We start from the raw sequence: 21,449 nt of genomic DNA on the forward strand, positions 1-21,449 counted from the left end.
ATGCTCTGTAAAAGGATTACAAGTCTTCATTTTAAATATAAATCCTCCAACCCTTGCATTGCCTTCCACAAAATATATAAGTTTAAAAACATCTGACAACTTTTTTGAAAACATTTTGTAAAGTCAAAAGATGTATCTATGTATATGAGATGATTAATTTATTTTTCTTCATATAAATAAATTTATTTTAAACGCACTAAATATGAACATCGTAATTTATTAAATTAATTTCATGGTGTATTCTAATATTGGATGATTTCGTCTGAGGATTATCATACTCACGATATAACTATCCTTGTGTATTATTTGGTTAAAAAACATACAACAATATTGTGAGTGTATTCAAATTAGTCTGATAATGCATCTCCTAGTATGTCAAATAGTTCGGGAAAGAATCTTACATGAAGAATTCCGCTGATAAAAACATACTAATTTCAACCATGGATGACGAAGAAGCACATATAGTAGATCATTTCAATTGAAACATAAATATAACTTCTGAAATTTGAGTAGTGTCGTTGTCAATCATGGGTAAAATGGTAAATGTTACACGTGTATAAAATGATCAATTTAACTGGCCCATTACAGTTCGTAAGCCCTGTCAATACCTGGAGTTCCATATTCTTCTTCTATGTAGAAATGTTAAAAAAATAAGTCACAATTGGAGGTAATCCAGATTTGTTACCAAGTATTTGGACACACTTAAAATTTTGTACATATTTTATTTACGACATTTTGAGTGTGTCCAAATACTTGTTCATAAATCTGGATTATCTCGAATAATAGGATTCATTTTTCATGTTTTTTTTACGTCTCAACATAGATGAAGAAGAATATGAAAGTCTGGGCATTTACGGGGATTTATATTAATTTATTGAATGTTAAACACGTTCTATATTCTTCTCCATCTACATATGTTGAGATATCAATAAAAAATCTTGTAAACTTACCCTTAAGTAGGCCGGAAAGCACTAGGTAACGAGGTCAGCTGTAGGTCAAAGTTGAATTGGCTGTTATTTAATATACGTTTGTACCCACCTATTACGTAAGAGTAGCCATCGAGGGTGAGCACACATCGGCGCGCGCTCCCGCCCGTGGAGCGGTGGCGGGCGGGGCGCGCGGGGGGCCCGGGGGCGGGGGACCTGCCGCCCCCCGGGTCGCTGTGGCACTTGTGCACCAGGTCCTTCCCCCTGGCGGGCTGCACGGGCACCATGCTGGAGCTGGCCCCCGAGTCGCTGTCCACCGAGCTTTGCCGACTGGACTTGTCCACCGAGCCCTGCCGACTGGAATTGTCCACCGAGCCCTGCCGATTGATCTTGTCCACCAAGCCCTGACTAGATTTGTCCACTGACCCCTGCCGACTTATCTTGTCCACCGAGCTCTGCCGACTTGGGTTCTGGCTGCTGGCGGTGCTCTGGTCGCTGTCCATATTGATAATACCGACACAAAACTCACTTCACTGATGCGAGTACTCGTATACACTCAAAGGCATTTTTATTGCACCCGCAACACCTTTTTAAACGTATTATAAAAATATACATACGTAATAACCCTGATGCGTGATTTACATATTACTATTGCAGTCTGATATTGCATGCATCTATTGCATTTTTTCTGCGTAATCAAATACGTATTTATTACTTGAACGGTTGATATGTTGATTTATATATTATACTATCCGTAAATTAAAATATGTTTTTTTTACGACGGCAGTCACATTTTACAAAGAGAGTATATTTAGGACGTTTAGTTATCACCTCTGTCTGCAACTCTTTTACTGTGTTTTAAACTGTACTTCCAATAGAGGTGTGGTGGAAACGAATAAATCGATATACGTGTATTGGATGGAAGCAAATGCATTTTTATACGCTGATCACGTTTGATGTTCCACATTTTTTGTTCATATTCCTAAGTTCAAAGGGAAATCATCGATCCGCCGGAGTATTTTTAAACCGAATTGTTCCATGAGCTGTATACAACTGGGATACAGAACGTGAGTGCGATTCACTCGTGTGTAGCGCTAAGTTTTCCGATTTATCAAAATATACCTGCAATAAAAAGATTAAGATTACCATATTTTAAATAATTGTAAGTTATTTAATCATAATTTCAAATGCTTGTCAATAACAATTATTTCGCATATTATATTGTTTTACGATTAAGTTACGAAATGTTAGTACCTACCTACCGCTCTCACACGAATTTGTCATAATTTATTGGAAAACGTACTATAACTATCACAAACTACCTAACTAACGAAAATAGAATGCTATATCCCTTTTTTGCAAAGCATTCTCCACTTCTTCCACATTCTTGCATCTCCTTACCATATACATAACTTTTCAATAAATGATTATTAAAAAAATATTTTCATTTGTTGAATTTTATTTTGGTTTAGTTTTTTAGATCCAAACCGTTATTCGTTTCTCAAAGATGCCCTTTCTTTAATTTTATTTTTATTTGTTCGGTAATTATACAGCTTTGCATTTAAAAAATATGTAATTGAAAATAGTTTCATTTATTGTTTCGGCATTAACTTTGTGGTAAGACATGTTACAATGATTAAAGAAAACATTTCGTTTTTTACCACCTGAGTTTTATTATAGACTACATGTTTCAGAAGTTAAACTTCCATCATTCAGGTCTGTATAATAACAGTCTGTTATTATACAGACCTGAATGATGGAAGTTTAACTTCTGAAACATGTAGTCTATAATAAAACTCAAGTGGTAAAAAACGAAGTGTTTTCTTTAATCATTGTAAAAATAGTTTCATTAACAGAAATAAACATTATAATACATTAACAAAAAAAGTTACATTAATAAAAATAAAGCCAAATTAACGATTCCACATTTATGTTTTCTTTAAATTAAAATTAATAAATATTCTTAAGGTCACTTTTATAAGAGCAGCAACTTTGCTGTCTAAACTTAAAACACAGTAAGGGACATTTTTTTTGTAGTACGTTTTTTTTGCATTTTTGGACTAAGTAGAACCTACTTAGTCCAAAAATGCAAAAGAAACGTAATACAAAAAAATGTTCTTTACTGTGTTTTGAGTTTGGACACTTAGTTATAAATTAAATAAAATCTTTATTGTGTTTGAGAAACCATAAAAAGGTATATTTACTGAATATATTTTACGTTGTGAAATTGAAGGTTGATAACGCTATGAAAATTTGTAACGAAACTTAGTAAAAGGTTTTCCCTGTAAAAGTTTATGCACTTTTTACGTTGACATGACAAAAGCAGTAAATTTGAGGTCACGTATTTTTTCACAGTAGTTCAAAATGCTTATATTAGCATACGTACTTTATTTATGCAGTTTAATTATTCGTATTTACTGATGTGTGTTCAAATATGTGCGGTAAAAAGATTTTTTTTTTTAAATAAATTTTTTAAATCAAACACTAGGTGAAACAATTATCACAAATTAATTTTTAAATGTTTTTTAAAAAAAACTTTAATTTATCTCAATTCATTCAACATTATGATATTTAGTTTATATTTTTACACATTTCAAGAGTGTTTGTTGTAGCAGAAATATGATTTCATTCAAATTAGTTTGATAACAAAAAATATTTGATTATGTTAAAAATATGAATGGTTTTATTAAACAATCATGCATGTATAATAAAATTACAACTAAATAGTTAGATGGCTAAATCTGGATTTTTTTAATATAAACTTGTTATTTTGTTATTTATAAATATGATATTTGATAAATATAATAAAATATGATTTAAAAAAAAAAATTACATTTTTGCTGTCAATAATGGCAACAGCAAACACTTTAAAAATATGTATAAAATATCACAATGTTGAAGACGCTTTAGAGATAAATTGAAAAGATAAATTATTCCAATTGAAAAGTGCTAAAGTTAGATAGACAAACGTGGAAAAAATATATACTTGATTTTTTTGTGTGCAAGTATAAAACTTATATCATGCATAAAAAAAAATCATACGACTCGCAAATATTAAAACCTGTAAGGATACGTGACAGACAATCCTGATTTCATAACAGGGCTGAGTGTCAAAGGGGTAATACTTACGACATATTAACATAATCACATTGTGTAAGGTACAAACCGCAAACGGAAATGATCCACTTAATCTCACGGTTTCCTTTTTCGTTCATATTTTGACTTCACGTGACGTCATTAAAATAATATGTTAAGTTAGCCTTCGCAGTGTAGTGGTTAAAGCATTTGGCTACCGTGCCAGAGGGATAATATATATATTGTAAATAATTTTTATATTAATATTTAAATCAAACACAGATTTTTGAGTCTACTAAGTTGTGTTTAATTGTAAGTGTGTGTTTTTGTGTGATTGTGAATCCATAACTTATGTGCTTTTTAACAATAAAATACAACTCAGTAGACTCAAAAAATCTGTGTTTGATTTAACGATTAATACACAAATAGATAGTAATATTTAAGGCGTTACTCGAAGGTAATAAGAGATATTGATATATGTATAAATCTCTACAAAAAACGAACATTCTTTATAAATATCAAAAGCCACGAATTCTTGTTTTATTTTCCTTTAGATTAATATTGAGCCAATATATGAAGGCAAAAGCTTTAAAAAGGTTTTCTTTCAGTCTTTTGTATGAGAGAACTCGGAAAAATGGATTATTATTTTCAATCTTGAGAAGATGGAGTTACAGAATCTTGCTTTGGTTTTTCAATATCCTCATTTCTCCTGTATTCTTGTATATATTGTAAAATTGTAAAGTATACCGAATAACGGTTGGAGAAGGGAAAACCCATTTGCGTAAGTTTCCCGCTTCTACGAAGATAATACATGTATTATTATAAATCTCAGATATTTTCCTTTGAAAATTTTTTATAAACTTGCGATGTAATAATATATTTTTTAGATATGTTACCATATTATACATATATTTAAGTTTATATTAATATGCCTGAAAACATATTTTTTTACATATCTTGTTACTCCCTAAGAATGAATTAATTTTATAAAGAAACCATGATTTTAATGGATTATTTGTACTTCTAGTATCCATGAGCTTGAAAAACTACCACAGGATTTTTTAAACATACGTACAAACAATATTACTCGTTAATGTCCGTATTATTTGTAAATTTTGATTACAAATGTCGATAGAAATTGAAATAATGAGATAAATGTGTAACTTTCATGTTTTCGGCTACGCTGTTGGGATGATGTTCGTTACTTTTTCTCGAGTATTTCTTTCCAGTTTAAGTAATTGGAGTAAAGTTTTTAGAAATACACAATCAAAATTGTGCACTGGTTGGAGTTATTAGCTTCAAATAACCGAATTCAATAAACCGAATTATGAAACGATTTATTTTTTAAAGTTTAAAAAAAATTGATCGCCATGTCCGAATTATACACCATAAATTTCCCCCCCAAACATTCACCTATCAACTTTATCAATGGGATTTTATATTTTTTAAATTTTTTGAATTTTTATTTATTGATATACTATACAAAAGGCAGAGGTTCAACTATATGTACCATTTTATATGTTTTTAAGTGATTTACAACTGATAGTTTTTCCTTTGCCTTGTGAATATTAACATACAGAAGAAAGTGGAAAGTTTTATGGAATGACGAGATCTAGTGCAGAAAAATCATCTTTTTTAATGTACTTGTATGTATAACACTCCTTTGTTGAGTGTAGCTCGACTTATGTTCAATACATTGAATAATTAGTAGAACACAATTTTGTCAAAATTATTATTTTTCAAAAAACCTTTGTTAAATTGCGTTATGAAAGAAGGCGTCACGGAGCTTTATATTTATGATACGTTATGAACGGTTTTACATAATAATTAAAATGATATGAAATTGGAATGGAAAATATAAGTCTTTAGTCACGATGGAAACTGATTGGGATACCAGATTATCCTCATATATTAGGGCAAACAACAGTGTATTTTATTTATTTCATAAAAAAAATATATGCAACAATAAAAAAAATATATCAAAGAAGAACTGGCATTGTTTCGTCTGTATTCTTAATCGATAAATAATAATTACATTATATTATTTATTGATTCAGCATTAATTTTGTGGAATGACATGATTATTTAATTAAAATTAAACACTTGAATAATCCACTTAATCGAGTTTTATTTTATTTACGACTAGTTTCGAAAACGACAATAGTTTTCATCTTCTGGTACAAATTAAAAAAAATAAATTAATTTTATTTGTTAGTTTTAATTAGTACCAGAAGATGAAAACAATTGTCGTTTTCGAAACTAGTCGTAAATAAAATAAAACTCGATTAAGTGGATTGTTCAAGTGTTTAATTTTAATAAAATAATTACATTATTCTCAATATTATTAACATATAAAGCATTTACTTTGTGGTTAGTCATTTTTACTTATTTATTTTTCTACAAATTTTTTAGTAATATTAGTATTCAACCACTCACCGTAAGTGGTTATAAACTAATATTACTAACATTTTTGTTAAAAAAATAAATAAATAATAATTACATAATACTTGAATGCTTTTATTTATTTTAATCTGGATATTTTTATTTGATCCAGATTGATTTTATGGTTTTGTTTGGATAATCAATATTAAAGCGTAACACATTTGAATATTTCAGCAATAGCTAAAAAGAAAAATAGCGTTTTGGTAGTTTTCAATAAAAAAAGCCCTGACAGTTTGTTGCCAAAATAAAGAGATGGATTGAAAAAGTTTTCTAAATCGATTGAGTCTTTTTGGATAATTTAGTTACGGAGAACTTTCAACAAACATTGCTTATTATAGGCAATGGAAGGTGAAGCTATGCCATAAACCGAGTTTGTAAAGCGGTTAACTTCAGAAAAAGCAAATTCAATGACAATCCAGATTGTACTTGATTATATGTTGTATTGTTATGGTACGAAATTGATTTACAAAAAAAGTATAAAGTTTTTTTTACAATTCTTAGTATAAATAAATAGTAATATCTATAAAAATATAAATATTTTTATACGAAACGAGGAAAGTCACCTACACTTATGGGCAATATTCTGAAACAAAAAGCCTTAAGGTGTAATATGTTTTTACGTTACACGCAGTTGTTTTAACAAATTTAGATTTACATTAAATAAAGAAAAATCATTAGAATTATTGGAGAGAATTGTTATCATGCACGTCGTTAATGGAGCATTTAAATAAATTAATAAATAATGTGAAAATAATGACTTCCTTAAAATAACTGAAGGTTCTTGAATTTGAAATTTAATAATAATTGGAAAAGTTGTACCATTTTATATTGGGACGTAAGTAGTAATTAAAGTGTGTTAGATGAAATATTAGCCACGTTGAATTTTTTTTCGATAATCACTGAAAAAATACACATACAACGTAGTAACATTGTTTTCTTAGGATAATACTAGATAACAGATCAAAACATGAACAAAAATATCAAATTAATAAAAGTTAGGCATTGTTTAAAATTACATTTGAAAAAAACTAGATAAGAAAAATGTTTTAATTAAAATGTAACTTTGTTTTAAAATCACTATAAATATTATATTTTAACTAAATTATAATAACTACCGGTTTCGAAGCAAACCGCTTCTTCATCAATACTGATTAATACTAAAACACTTTCTACTAAACAAAACTCTAAATATTTTGATGGTTAGGCAAAGGAGCTTGGGTAGATCTCAAGTGTTTTTTTTGTTGGTTAGCAGTCACAGTCAAAAGAAATCAGGGATGCTGAGTGATTGTGTGTATTTATAAATAGTAAATTATTATTGATTGCCTTTTTAATTTCTTATGTTTCTAAGCAATCTAATTTAATTCCTCTATTGTATATGTGTAATATATTTAGACTTTTATTTTTATCAAATAAGTGATTATTTTCTTTTAGGTGATTGGCAAATTCAGAATATTTATTATTATTTAGACATCTTGCATGCTCTTTACATCGGATGTTATAATTTCTAGATGTTTTTCCTATATCGCTCACTCCTTTCAATAACGTCATAAATAAAAAAACCTCAATTTTCAGTTGTGGGTGTTTTCGGAATGCCCAGAAAATGTACTATATCCCAGCAAAAGAGGCATATTTTAACTTAATATTTACTAGCTACAGGGCAAAAGTGTTGTTTTTGCATTTTGAAGAAAATGTATTGTTTAATTTATTTTTTTAAATATAGTTAATATTTTAAAATGTAGAAAAAACCTTCAGGGTTTACCTTAAAAGATCTGTTGCATAGTAAAAACTTTAATCAGTGGCAATATATTTCTTTTTAATACATTGTATTATATTTTTAAATATTAAACACGTCCTCCTAAAAAATCAAGTTTTTTTAATTTATTACGTTCTTGAAAGGAGTGAGCGATATATAATCTGGAACACGATGAGCACTGTAGGGAATAAATTTCTGATTGTTCTTCATGGTTGAACAATTGTTGAATTGCTTACTTATAAAGGCGCATAAAAATGATGAATATTATGAAAACACCATTATGGTATGAGGTAGTAACTTTCCTTTTAAAATACGTACTAATACCACTGCATTAGAATGTGGCCTTGTCTGAATATGGTATGAAACTTTTTCTATGATGTTCGCATGACGAACGGAATTGAATTATGATCAATTACATACCGCACTACTTAATTAGCGTTAATCATTTTAGCCTCTCACTATTACCAGGGGATCAAACTATGGCCAATTTATTAATTAGTACCCACATTATCATAACACTGGTAACTACGTTATGCTAGTGTGTACTAGCTTAGCACTTGTAGTGTGGAGAATATAATTTAGGGTTGGCAGAAACTTAAGGGGATATTCGCTTACAAAGAATTCATTCATTCATTTAATTTTATTTAAAAAAAAATGTTTTCTGAGACTTATTTTTTTAGAGAAGTATTTTTTTGTATTTCATATTAAGTTTTTTGTTATTTTGTATTAACTAATTCTACTTAGAAACCTTTACCCTTATACCCTGTACTATGACTATTTATTTTGTATACCCATTCACAGGCCATGCCTTCGTGGGATCTTTTTTTGTATTCATTTTAATATTTTATTAATATTTTATGTAATTTAATTTATGCTATGTAATGCAAAAAAATTTATAATAAAGAAAAAAAATCCACCTGACACCACCGGGAAGTCAGGAATGTCTGTTCACGCTCGATTTTTTTTTAATGAATATATATTTGATGTCTTTTGTTTTTTATAATATATAATAAAAAGACAGTGTTGTGATGTGTTGTCCACATTAACCTTCTCTATCCCTACTATCCTACCTGCAGACTAACCTCTAAAAGTAGAGTTTTTTTGGGTTATTCTTTTTTATTATTTAATATATATATATATATATATATATATATATATATATATATATATATATATATATATATATATATATATATATATATATATATATATATATATATATATATATATATATATATATATATATATATATAAATATATATATATATATATATTTATATATATATATATATATATATATATATATATATATATATATATATATATATATATATATATATATATATATATATATATATATATATATATATATATATATATATATACACATATACATATATGAAAATCCTTACCTTTACCATATAATTAATTCGAAGAAAAAGTCATTTTTCCATGCAAATACGGTATTCTAAGAAAAAATTCGTTACGTAAAATTTTACCCTAATTTATTTTAGGTAAAATTGAGAAATGAAGAAAAAAATATTTAAATAAAAATTGAGTTAAATCGCGGGTTTTAGATTAGGTGATAAACTATTCACTGGTTAATTAAGAGAAGGTGATTTGTTGTTCACCGGGAATATTCTACTTTATACTTTAACTTGCGTCGATTCAAAGGGATTCGTGGGTGACTGATTTTTTGTAGGAGCTAATATTTTAAATTTTATAAATAGGATTGGATGTAATATGCGCTACCCCAACATACATATGTTACCTTGATGCTTATGTATATTAAGCTTTAAAAGAGAGGGAAAGAAGATAAACGAATCACAATGCGAATATTTGAACACTTAAAATAAATTTTATTTGCTTATTTTTTATGGTGTCTTTAAGTCGTATTACACAAAATGATCTATAAAGAGAGTGTTATATTACCAAACCACAAAGTTAACAATGCTTTTATCATACAAAAAAAATATTTTGTACTAAATAATCTAGGTATACATATTTAGATTTATATACGTAATATATGATACTATGGTATGTAAACAAACTTTATAGCATTAGTTATAGATTGATATAAAATTAGTTGTATTCATTAGCCAGTCCCTGTGGTATCAGACATGATTAATTACACTTCTTTTTATCAAAAGCCTATTAATCTTGATGGTAAAACCGAACATAGAGAGAAAATTTTGGTTGAATCCTTCAGTACAATATTGATCAGATGCCATTTCCAAGTGATAGCATTTAGAACCTCTTAGTACGTACCTCATTTCAATGAACTCCTCCTAATATAATTAGTCTCATAAAAGATTTTGAAAAAGCTAATAAATACTGATTTCATCTGCAGTAATTACATCTACCCAAACAACTTTATCGTGCTTAATTGATTTTTAGTTAAACGCTAAATACTAAATGACATAGTAGGTATTAAATTTTAAGTGCTTGAAAACGTTGGTAGTGCTTCTAAGAAAATATTTATGGTGACCTACCAGCTATTAATTTTTATGCCAGCATGATAAAAACCAGTTAATTTTCTCATGTTAAAAATCGAAATATTGCACTGACAACACTACTATTTGTATTAATTGATTCGACAGTCACTTCGTGGTAATATATACCTACTATAAGTACCACTTTTTCCAAAACCTATTTGTCTTTCGATGCATTCATACGTAAAAATAAATAAAGCAGTATATTTTGTTGTGTACATAAATGACGAAATGATAATTTTATTGTAGTATAATGTTTGGTAAAACTATAAAAATTATTAATATAAAAAAAATCATCAAAGGAAGCATAAGGCTGGGAAATTTTAAATATTACGCATGACTCACAATCTCATAATCTGCGTATGTCATACCATAATGAAGATCCTTTTGTAGCTAAAATAAACCATTATAAGTTTTTCAAAGAAAGATTTCTTCTTGCCTTTTTTCCTATATTTTTTTAATGTGGGCAATATATTTTACAAGAATTCAATGTAATATTTGTATAAGGCAAGATTTTATCCCTATTATTACAAATCGGAACAGTTAAAATACATTATTTTTGCGTTAGTGATGTAAAAATGAAGGGTAAAATGTAATTTAATATTTATTAACATATTCAATAATGTATTTAATTAATAAAATATATCATCCCATTCAGACAAGCTACGTGTATATGCCAAAATTTTGAATATAATTTCCTTTAAAACTAAGATTTTTAAAGTGATTTAACGATTTTACTAGAAATGTTTTAAACTAAAGTAATCGGAAAAACAAACGTTTAACTTTGTGACCGTCAGAAACCTTAGATGTTTGAACTTTGTCCTTTCTCTAACCCTGAGATAACGATGATGATGAAACACGTTTTGGGATGATCTGGATACGCCTTCAAATTGAGATAAAAAACCATTGAATACTACGTCCACAAAGGAGTTGATTTAACCTTTGTAAAAATATTGATTTTCTTTTCGTTCAAAAGCGATCATATTTGATCGAAAAATCTAAATAAATAAAGGACATTAGATAATATACACGACAAAAGGTTGTAAAAACAAGAACAAAAAAAAACAAAAATGTTATTTAAATGATAAACACAGACATTTAAAAAAGGGTAATCATTTAGCAAATATAATTTATGAATTACTAGTACATTATATACTTAATTTATAAGATGTGGTCTACAATACAAGTAACGAAAAAAATACCGTAGCAAAGCACAAAAATATAAGTTCTGAGAAATTTCTCAAAGAAAAACAAAAGTTTATTTCATGATAACTCATTTACTATTCAGTTCTTCACTAAAAAATAAAGGAAACTTACTGTATAAACTTGAATAACACGAGTTAAGTACTTTTTAAAAACTTCTGAATAACTTTCAAATACAATAATATGAAATTCAGTTATAGTCGAATACAAAAGGTCCTCACAACAATCAGAACACAGAATTGTGCAATAATTCAAAACGTGCCAAATGAAAATTCACACAAAAACATAATTTTAAGGTATATTGTCACAATGCAAATATTTGATAAAACGTTCTACGCTTTTCAGACGCAACAACAATGTATTCCATTCTTCTCAAATTCAAACCTTCTTAAGTAAAGATGTGAATTGTTGAACTTCCTCATCAATCCGCTTTGTAGTAATTGTATTATTATTGTGCGACGTGTTTGCAAAGGGTCCTTCATAATAAATTTAACGACTCCGCATCACAGTACTGCAGTCCAAAAACTCCCTTTGGAATAATTTCTGCTCAGATTGAGGACAAAACTGAGGAGAGTAAAACAAAGTTGCATCTTCAAGTAATTTTTTGGATAAAACCCTTTTTAAGTTGATCTTGTCATAGCGGTCGCTAAACGGACTATACGACATTTCGCCAAGGAGTTATCCTGAAAACTACATATTACTATAGAGAACATAACATATTACTTCTGAAGCGAACATATTCTAAGCAACACAATTTTTTTCTATTGCAAAAAAAACTCTTTGCGCCTTAAAAATAAGGGTGTTTTTATTTATTCGTAATCATCATCAAACTAATACCAAAATGATTTGCAGGATTTAAAAAAAATTACATTTTCATTTATTTTTCTTTAATGTTTTTTGCAGATACTTTGTGGTGTGTTTTATAAAATAAAACTAAAAGTTTGTTTTCAACCACTTTTACTTTTGAAACTTTTCTTCAACCTGATCATAACTTTCAGGGATGGATATGTATTTAATTTTTACACTTATTATTGATTACACTTATAATTGATTTTACAAATTATAAATAAATAATTAAATTTGATATCGGTCTCATTTTTAACTGTTAAAGAATTGGTGAATTGTTTTCTTACATATCGAAAATATTCATAAAAAAATAAGTCAAGGAAAATATTTCGAACAAAACCAATACAAAATTAAATTCACAGCTACGAAGTATTATTATTGTCTTGGTCTGTATCTGGATATGAAATAGATCAATAAATTTTTATTATTATTTTTTTAAATATGGAGAAAAATATACATATTTTACGGTTTTTTAAAGCGGTCTGTACCATAAACCAATAATGGTGTGGCATTTTATATTATCTAAGCTGTGCAAATGGAACATATCATTGTTCATATTACAATGAAAAGTTATCTTATTTTCCCGACATTTCAGCGATTTGTATTAAGACTTTTCGATGTTAAAAATAAGAAAGCAACCAATTCGGATCTAAACGTTTTCTAGAATCACACATTAGTGAAAAGTCTGTAACTTCAGAGATTCGTAACTTTGAAAGATGTACCTACGACAACATGTGACGCCGTGGAGTTAAAATCGGCAGAACATCGTAATTTTTTCATTCATCCATAAGAAAAAATGGAACTTCTTTTTTCGTTCAACACGTGTTAGGTATTGCTAACAAAAGAATATTATTATACTAAAAATATTGTTCTAAATATATTTAAAAAAACAACACATTATTTCTACTTTTAAATATTAAAGAATTCCTCTTCTAACCACTATCCTCACCAAATGGTGCATAGGGCACTGCATTACACTGACGCAGTGTTACATTAATCGTTAATTACATCAAGACAAGGTGCCCAGTTTTGCGGTTCAGGTACCAGTCTAGGGCGATATATAATAAATACTAAAGTGAATATGACTTAATTTATGTTAAACCCCTAGGGGATTGCACCAGAGACCTTCAGTATGGTAACCGAATCCTCTAACTACCATACTACGGAGGAAGACCAACACATAAAATAATAACACATCAATATTTTAATTTACTATTTTCTATTTAAGTTTTTTTCTAATCGTTAGGAACCGAATCAGAGTTCTGTGGTCGAGCGCATACACGACTCGAATATTGATTTTTATGTATTTTAAACAATAAAATACAACTAAAATAGACTCATAAAATCTGTATTTGATTTAACAATTAATACATCAATTTAAATGGAGTTCGACAAATCAATCTCTAAATCAATAAACTAAAAAATACTTAATATATCGTGCAATTTATAATCTTTTGATCCGGCTGAGTTAACGTTGAGAAATTCTTGCTTTATTTTGAATTTGAAAATGATAAAACATGGTGAAATATGATAACTAAGCAATTAAAAAGATGAACATAAATATTACGACAAAAACTCGCTTTTTCTGACATTCCCTGAAGGGCAGACGGCAATGTTTGACTTTTTTGTTTACCTGCGGTCATTTGAATGCCAAATTAAGGGAAAAATAGTTCCACGATAAGGTACGTGCAAACATTATTGAATGAAATTTACTGCTTTCCACGGCTGTAGGGGTTAATTCTCCTTCGTGGGTTATAATCTGTGTGATGATTAGTTGGCTTTTTTCATGGATAGTCTCCACCCGTCTCTATCCTCCAATCGTCTCTTCAACTTGGCGTATCCGCTACAACACATGTTGGAGATAATTTGGATCATGTCGGTTGAGCGGGGTCGTCCTCTGTAGTTTGTGCCTTCGCACATGCCTTCCTTTTGAGAAATAGGCCTGGGTGTCTTATATAATGGTCTATTCCTTCTTCTCGATGTTGTGTTACTTTATTGAGTAAGCATCTAGTCTCCCCAGCCCTGCTTATTATCTCATTGTTACCTACATCTTCCGACTTAAGAATCCTTAACATACGCCTGTAGCACCACATCTCCAACGCATCCAGCCGCCCTCGTTTTGGTTGCCTGATAGTCCACGTTTGCTTTCATACAACAGTATGCTCTAGACCTGAGTTTTAATTCATGTTTTTTCGTTTGTTTCTGGATATATTTAAAATCAAGAAAAAATAAAGAAAATGATATTTTATAATTTTTCTTTTATTTTGAATAATGTAAAAACTATTTTTGCCATAAAATAAATTTCGCAAGTGAACAAGTCGTATTTTGACTTATAAATACAGTCAAACGTCGATATAACAGACTAAGTAGGGGAAATGGGTGTCCTTTTAAGGCAAATTTCAGTCATATGTTTTTTTTTAAAATTTAAATCATAAAACTTTTAAAAAATTAACACTAAATTTAAATATAAATAAACAAACCCAAATAAAATTCTATTTATTGTGTTCGGACACTCATCGTGAAGTGACGTTGCTGTTTGATATCGACGCTCTTGCTTCCGGTAATACTGTTTATGCAAATAAAAACATAATAAAGGAATTAAGGTTTTATTCGCAATCAAGAAGTTTTGAGAAATAATTCGCGATTGTAATGTTCGCTAAAAATTATTAACATGCAGCGACACTTGAATTTAAGCATGTAAAATATTAACTGGACGTTTTTATTTTTTTTTCACTTGACCAGATATTTATATCCAAAGTTTGTTGAATAGAGATCCGTTATGTCGAAGTTTGACTGTATTTGAAAAAAAAAATGAAAAATAATATGTTGATATGGGTATTACCAGACCTCCTTTAGATCGTCCCATTTTTGTTCACAAATTATTACCATAGCAAATAAGTTCACTAATAAAATATCTATTTTTGTCGCAATATTGAACGAGTGGGTCGCGTGGATGAAATTTCTGGATAATAATGCTCCCTCCGTAAATAATTTCCCCTGGTTTTCCGCAATATCAAAGCTCTACGTTATCGTTACTTGTATTACATTAAACGTACACAAAAGGAAATAGGTCACGTGAGAATGCTAAATTTCCGAGTCATGTATGTCATTTATTTAAATATACATTCATATGATACAACATATCTTTTGAAATCGAAGACGTGTACGTTGGTATTAAGAAAAAACGACTCCTTGAACTTTTCGACTTTTTCACAAATTTAACTCGTAGAAGGCGGAGATTTTTGTATCAGATTGTACTTGATATTTGTGCAATAGTTTTGAGATATAGTGTTAAATCGATCAGTATATGATCTAAACAATGTTGAAATAAATAATTACAATACTATTGAGAACACATTTCCATTTAAGTGCTTGAAAATAAATCACACTATCGGAATGTAATGAATGAAAGTATTATATATTCAAATGATTAGGCCGGATATATCGTTGAATAGATAATATTAAAAAAAATCACATACAGCATGTAATATAATCTTGAAATACAATTTGATGTTTACGACTAAAAAGTAAATTAGCTTCTCCGTGATGGTTTGCGTGTTTAGCTACCGTGGTGGAGGTCCCGGTTTCGATTCCCAGGGGTGAAAATAAATTAAGTGATTTTACACTCCAATATTTATCCCTGAAGCGCAGGAGTAATTACCTTGCCTTTATGTCAGTAACGATCAAGATAACACTGCGTCAATACGATGCAGTGCCCTATGCACCATTGGGTGCAAAGAAGGGTTAAAAGAAAAGAAGAGTATTTTTTTACTAGGTAACCAGATACGAACATCCTCCTTTGTTTAAAGATTTTATCTTTTAATTAATTTGTCTTGGTTTTATGTTCGGTAAATTATTATTTGCACATTTATGAAAAAAAATACAGAAATAAAAAAAACAGATGTTTGTTTTAATTTTTGTATGAATTATTCACAAATCATGCAACACTAAAACTCATGGAATTTCACTCTTATGTTGACTTTATTTTTGTAAAAATCTATGGTTGAAAAAGGTTTCAGCTAGTGACGTAATTACAACATGTGCGTTCCTAAAAAAATAGGTTTCGTGAATCTTTCGATGAATCTGACATTTTATACGCAATAACGTAAAACTAAATATCGGAAAACGTTTGAAAAATTATTGTGTTTGTTTAAAATCTCATATTGATAGTTTACATACCGTGGTGCATCAATGTGTTTTTCTCGTTGTTCCGAATATTTTTTAGTGAAAAGTGATCCAAGAGATAGTGTAGTACTGCTGTTAAGATACATTGAGATACAGAATCCAAGTAAGTAAATATTATTTACATGAATATTTTTTTATCTTAATTATTCAAAATAATATGGAAGAGCTTACGACAGGTCATTGACTGGTTTATGTGATCATTTTATGCACTGTAAAATTCATCCATGATTAACAATCGCAAGACACGAATTATGGAAGTTATATTTATGCTTCAATTGAAAAAAAAATTGTATGCCACTTCTTTGATGACATCTATGATCGAAATAAGTATGTTTTTATTAGAAGAATAATAATTTTCATCTATGTTTAAGATATTTTTGGATAAACTCAAAATAATGTAAATTAGATTTATAATGTAAATAATGTAAGAGTCTAAAATCACTTATATTTCCTATTACACTCTGGAAATCGTAACCGGAACCTCCAGCATGGTGGCCAAACACGCTTACCATTACACTACAGAGGTGGATACATATAACCATTTTTGTGTTATCATGTGATTTATTTTCTTTCGCGATTCAAATTCTGAAAACATGTTAAGCAATCATTTTTTAATACAACAAGCAGTCAATGTTTCAAACACATTCTTTGACGTATAACGAAATATCAATTTTCTTATTTCTTAATGGCGTTGCGTGTGTTTGGGATTTATTATAACAATTATTTTGTCCGCCTCCGCAGTGTAATGGTCAGCACGCTCGGCTACCGTTCTGGAGGTCCCGGGTTCGATTCCCAGGGGGGGGGTCAAATAAATATAAGTGATTTTTCACTCTAATATTTATTCAATATTACCCTGAACTGGTACCTGAAGCGGAAGGCTGATCACCTTTCCTTCGAGTGTTAACGATCAAGATAACACTGTGTTTATAATGCAGTGCCCTATGCACCATTGGGGTGCGGAAAAGGGTTTGAATGAATGAATTAATAAAAATACACCATATTTGACGAAATAATTTATTTTTATTTTATTTTAGAAATTTTAATTATTTAAACACCACTTATTAACTCAAACCATTAAACAATTATCGTAATATATACTTGTAATTATTTATCATTATGTCTATAGTATGTTCTTGATTTTGATTATGATAATAACATAATGTTATAATGTTTGAGTGTTTTTATTACAAACCAGTTTTTCTTGTCTCGACTATCAGAAATATATTTAAAACGTCGCATTATTTGGGATCGAATGTGTCATATTTTTTGTTCCAATCTCGCTGTTGGTGTTACTCTGTCGATCGGTGTTAACGGCTCATTGAATAACCAGGTCTACTAAAACCTGATTCTATAACGTGATACGAGCAGGTGATATTTCATGAGCATTGCTGGTTACAACGTGTAAATAAAACAGCGTAATTAGCGTAACAAACATAATTGTATTAAAATGATATTTATAAACAATGAAACGAGGAAAAAACATGATTTATTAATATTGTATTGTATTGAACAACCTATTGATTAAAAAATATTTGAATGTAACAAATAAATTATTAATATAATAGCATTTTTGGTAACAGTTGTTTTATTATTGGGCAAGAGACAAGCTAAAATTTATTTTTGTTTTATATTGCACTAACCTATTGATTTTAAAAAAATATTCATATGTTACAAATATTTATATACTTATAATTTAAGCATTTTTGGTAATAGTTGTTTTATTATTGGGCAAAAGATAAGCTAAAATTTACTTTCGTATTGAATCGCTACAAGCTAAAATTTATTTTTGTTTTATATTGTACTAACATTTTGATTAAAAAATATATATATTCGTATGTTACAAATACGTTTATACTTAAAATATAAGCATTTTTGGTAACAGTTGTTTATTATTGGGAAAGAGACAAGCTAAAATTTATTTTTGTTTTATATTGTACTAATATTGATTTAAAAAAATATTCGTACGTTACAAATATTTATATACTTAAAATATACGCATTTTTGGTAACAGTTATTTTATTATTGGGCAAGAGACAAGCTAAAATTTATTTTTGTTTTATATTGCACTAACCTATTGATTTAAAAAAAATATTCGTATGTTACAAATATTTATATACTTAAAATATAAGTATTTTTGGTAACAGTTATTTTATTATTGGGCAAGAGACAAGTTAAAATTTACTTTTGTTTTATATTGCGCTAACCTTTTGATTTAAAAAAAATATTCATATGTTACAAATATTCATATACTTATAATATAAGCATGTTTGGTAACAGTTATTTTATTATTGGGCAAGAGACAAGCTAAAATTTATTTTTGTTTTATATTGCACTAACCTATTGAATTAAAAAAATATTCGTATGCTACAAATATTTATATACTAATAATATAAGCATGTTTGGTAACTGTTGTTTTATTATTGGGCAAGAGACAAGCTAAAATTTATTTTTGTTTTATATTGCACTAACCTATTGATTTAAAAAAAATATTCATATGTTACAAATATTTATATACTTATAATATAAGTATTTTTGGTTAACAGTTGTTTTATTACTGGGCAAGAGACAAGCAAAAATTTACTTTCGTATTGAATTGTACCAACCCATTGTTTAAAAAAAATCGAATGTTATAAATACATATTAATAAAAATTATACAAATAAGTATTTTTGGTGTCAGTTGTTTTATTACTGAGCAAGAGATAAGCTTATGGTTATTATTAGGAGTTAACTGTATTTTTTAATATTATATTTTTTAATTATATTTTAAGTATATACACTATTTAAAACGAAGAAAAAAAACTAAACTGGATTTATTAATATTTTAGGGTTTCAACCTTTTGATTAAAAATCGAAATACATTTTAATATAAAGGCATCTTTGGTTATAGTTGTTTTATTACTAGGCAACAGACAAGCTAAAATTTATTTTGTATTTTAAAATAATTATTAACTAACATGGAAAAAAACTTATCATTCATCGTTCACTTTGTTTAATACCACTTAACGTTAGGTTACGAATAACCTTTACCTCATCAGGTAAAATAAAAATTAGTCTGTTATTGTACGCGTATTTATTAATATCGATACCAATTAATTTGAATAAAATTAAGTCGATATTATTTATCCAAAACAGCTCCTCGACGTTCTGTATTTCTGTCCACTCGTGTATATTATGGAGCCAAAATATCTGCTTTTTTCCGTGACCTCTTGGCCAGGTATTAGGAGAGCAGGATTCGTTATCACTTCGTTATTGGTAATGAAGTCAACAGTACATGCGGCGTCTTATAAACTATGTGGGTGGGTATAGGGGTTGAAGAAGAAGAAGAAGAAATAGAAAATATGAAAACAAAATAAAAAGCCGTCGGAGGTAGTCGGGAGTTTTTCGGTAATATTAATGTTTTAGGACCATGTTATGAAGATTTATTATTATGACAAAAGCATGTTGGATTTGGGTTGAAATATGAATAAATTACTTTTTAAAATATTTTTTCAAAAGCGAAGCTTTTAAATTATTGTAAGATCTGGCCAGCATTGTATAAACAAACTTTTAAAAACTTAAAATATATTTGAATCGGTTCAAACAGGATTCGTGCAGAATTTATGGTCTTCACCGTAACGATATATCAACACATGACGCGAAACGCCCACAGCGCGGCTGCGGCTCCCGAAATACGAACATAAATAATTACACAATACAAAAAAAGGTGTTTCTTACTTTCTTTTGGCTTCTGCTATCCGTGTCTGTAAAAGTTTATTGCTTAATATTTCTCGTGAACAGATTCTGGAAGTTGATTTATATATTTATTTGAGTAAAATAAATATTTGTTGCAAAAGTTCTTACCAACCTGATGATATTTTGGAGATATAAACGTTCTTTAAAAATGAAAATAAATACGAAATTTTCACCTGCAAAAAATAATGTTCATCATTAACCTCTTTTAAATTAACAATATTTATATTATATATTGAATCAGACATTGGTTTATTCACCCTACGGATGAGTTGTCAATATTATAAACAGAAAAAAGTTAAATAAATACATCACCTATTTCTCAAATGATAGTGCTACAAATAGGTATATTTCCAAATGTAAAAAAATGACCAAAATGTGGAAGACCTGAGACCATTTCATGCACATATATACAGGTTTGAAAAATTAATGCAATATGACTGTTCAATAATGGGCAGAATGGTAAACGTTACACAAGTCATAGTCGTTACACGTCATATAAACGCAGTGGAATCTTGATCGTTTACACATGAAGGAAAGGTGATCAACCCTCCGCTTCAGGTACCAACCAGTCCAGGGTAATATTGAATAAATATTTCTGTGAAAAAAATCAGTCATATTTATTTGACCCCCTTGGGAATCAAACCCAGGACCTTCAGAACAGTAGCCGAGCATGCTGACCATTACACTACGGAGGCGGAGATGTTTTATAACAATTATTTAATGTAATCTTTCATTCAATTTAATCTTGACGGTTTTAAATTATTTTTTTTTAATGCAACTCTAAATCCGGGAAT

This window comes from Brachycentrus maculatus, unplaced genomic scaffold (assembly GCF_059751285.1).
Source record: "Brachycentrus maculatus isolate JH-2025_06_01 unplaced genomic scaffold, ASM5975128v1 h1tg000546l, whole genome shotgun sequence".
Taxonomy (NCBI): domain Eukaryota; kingdom Metazoa; phylum Arthropoda; class Insecta; order Trichoptera; family Brachycentridae; genus Brachycentrus; species Brachycentrus maculatus.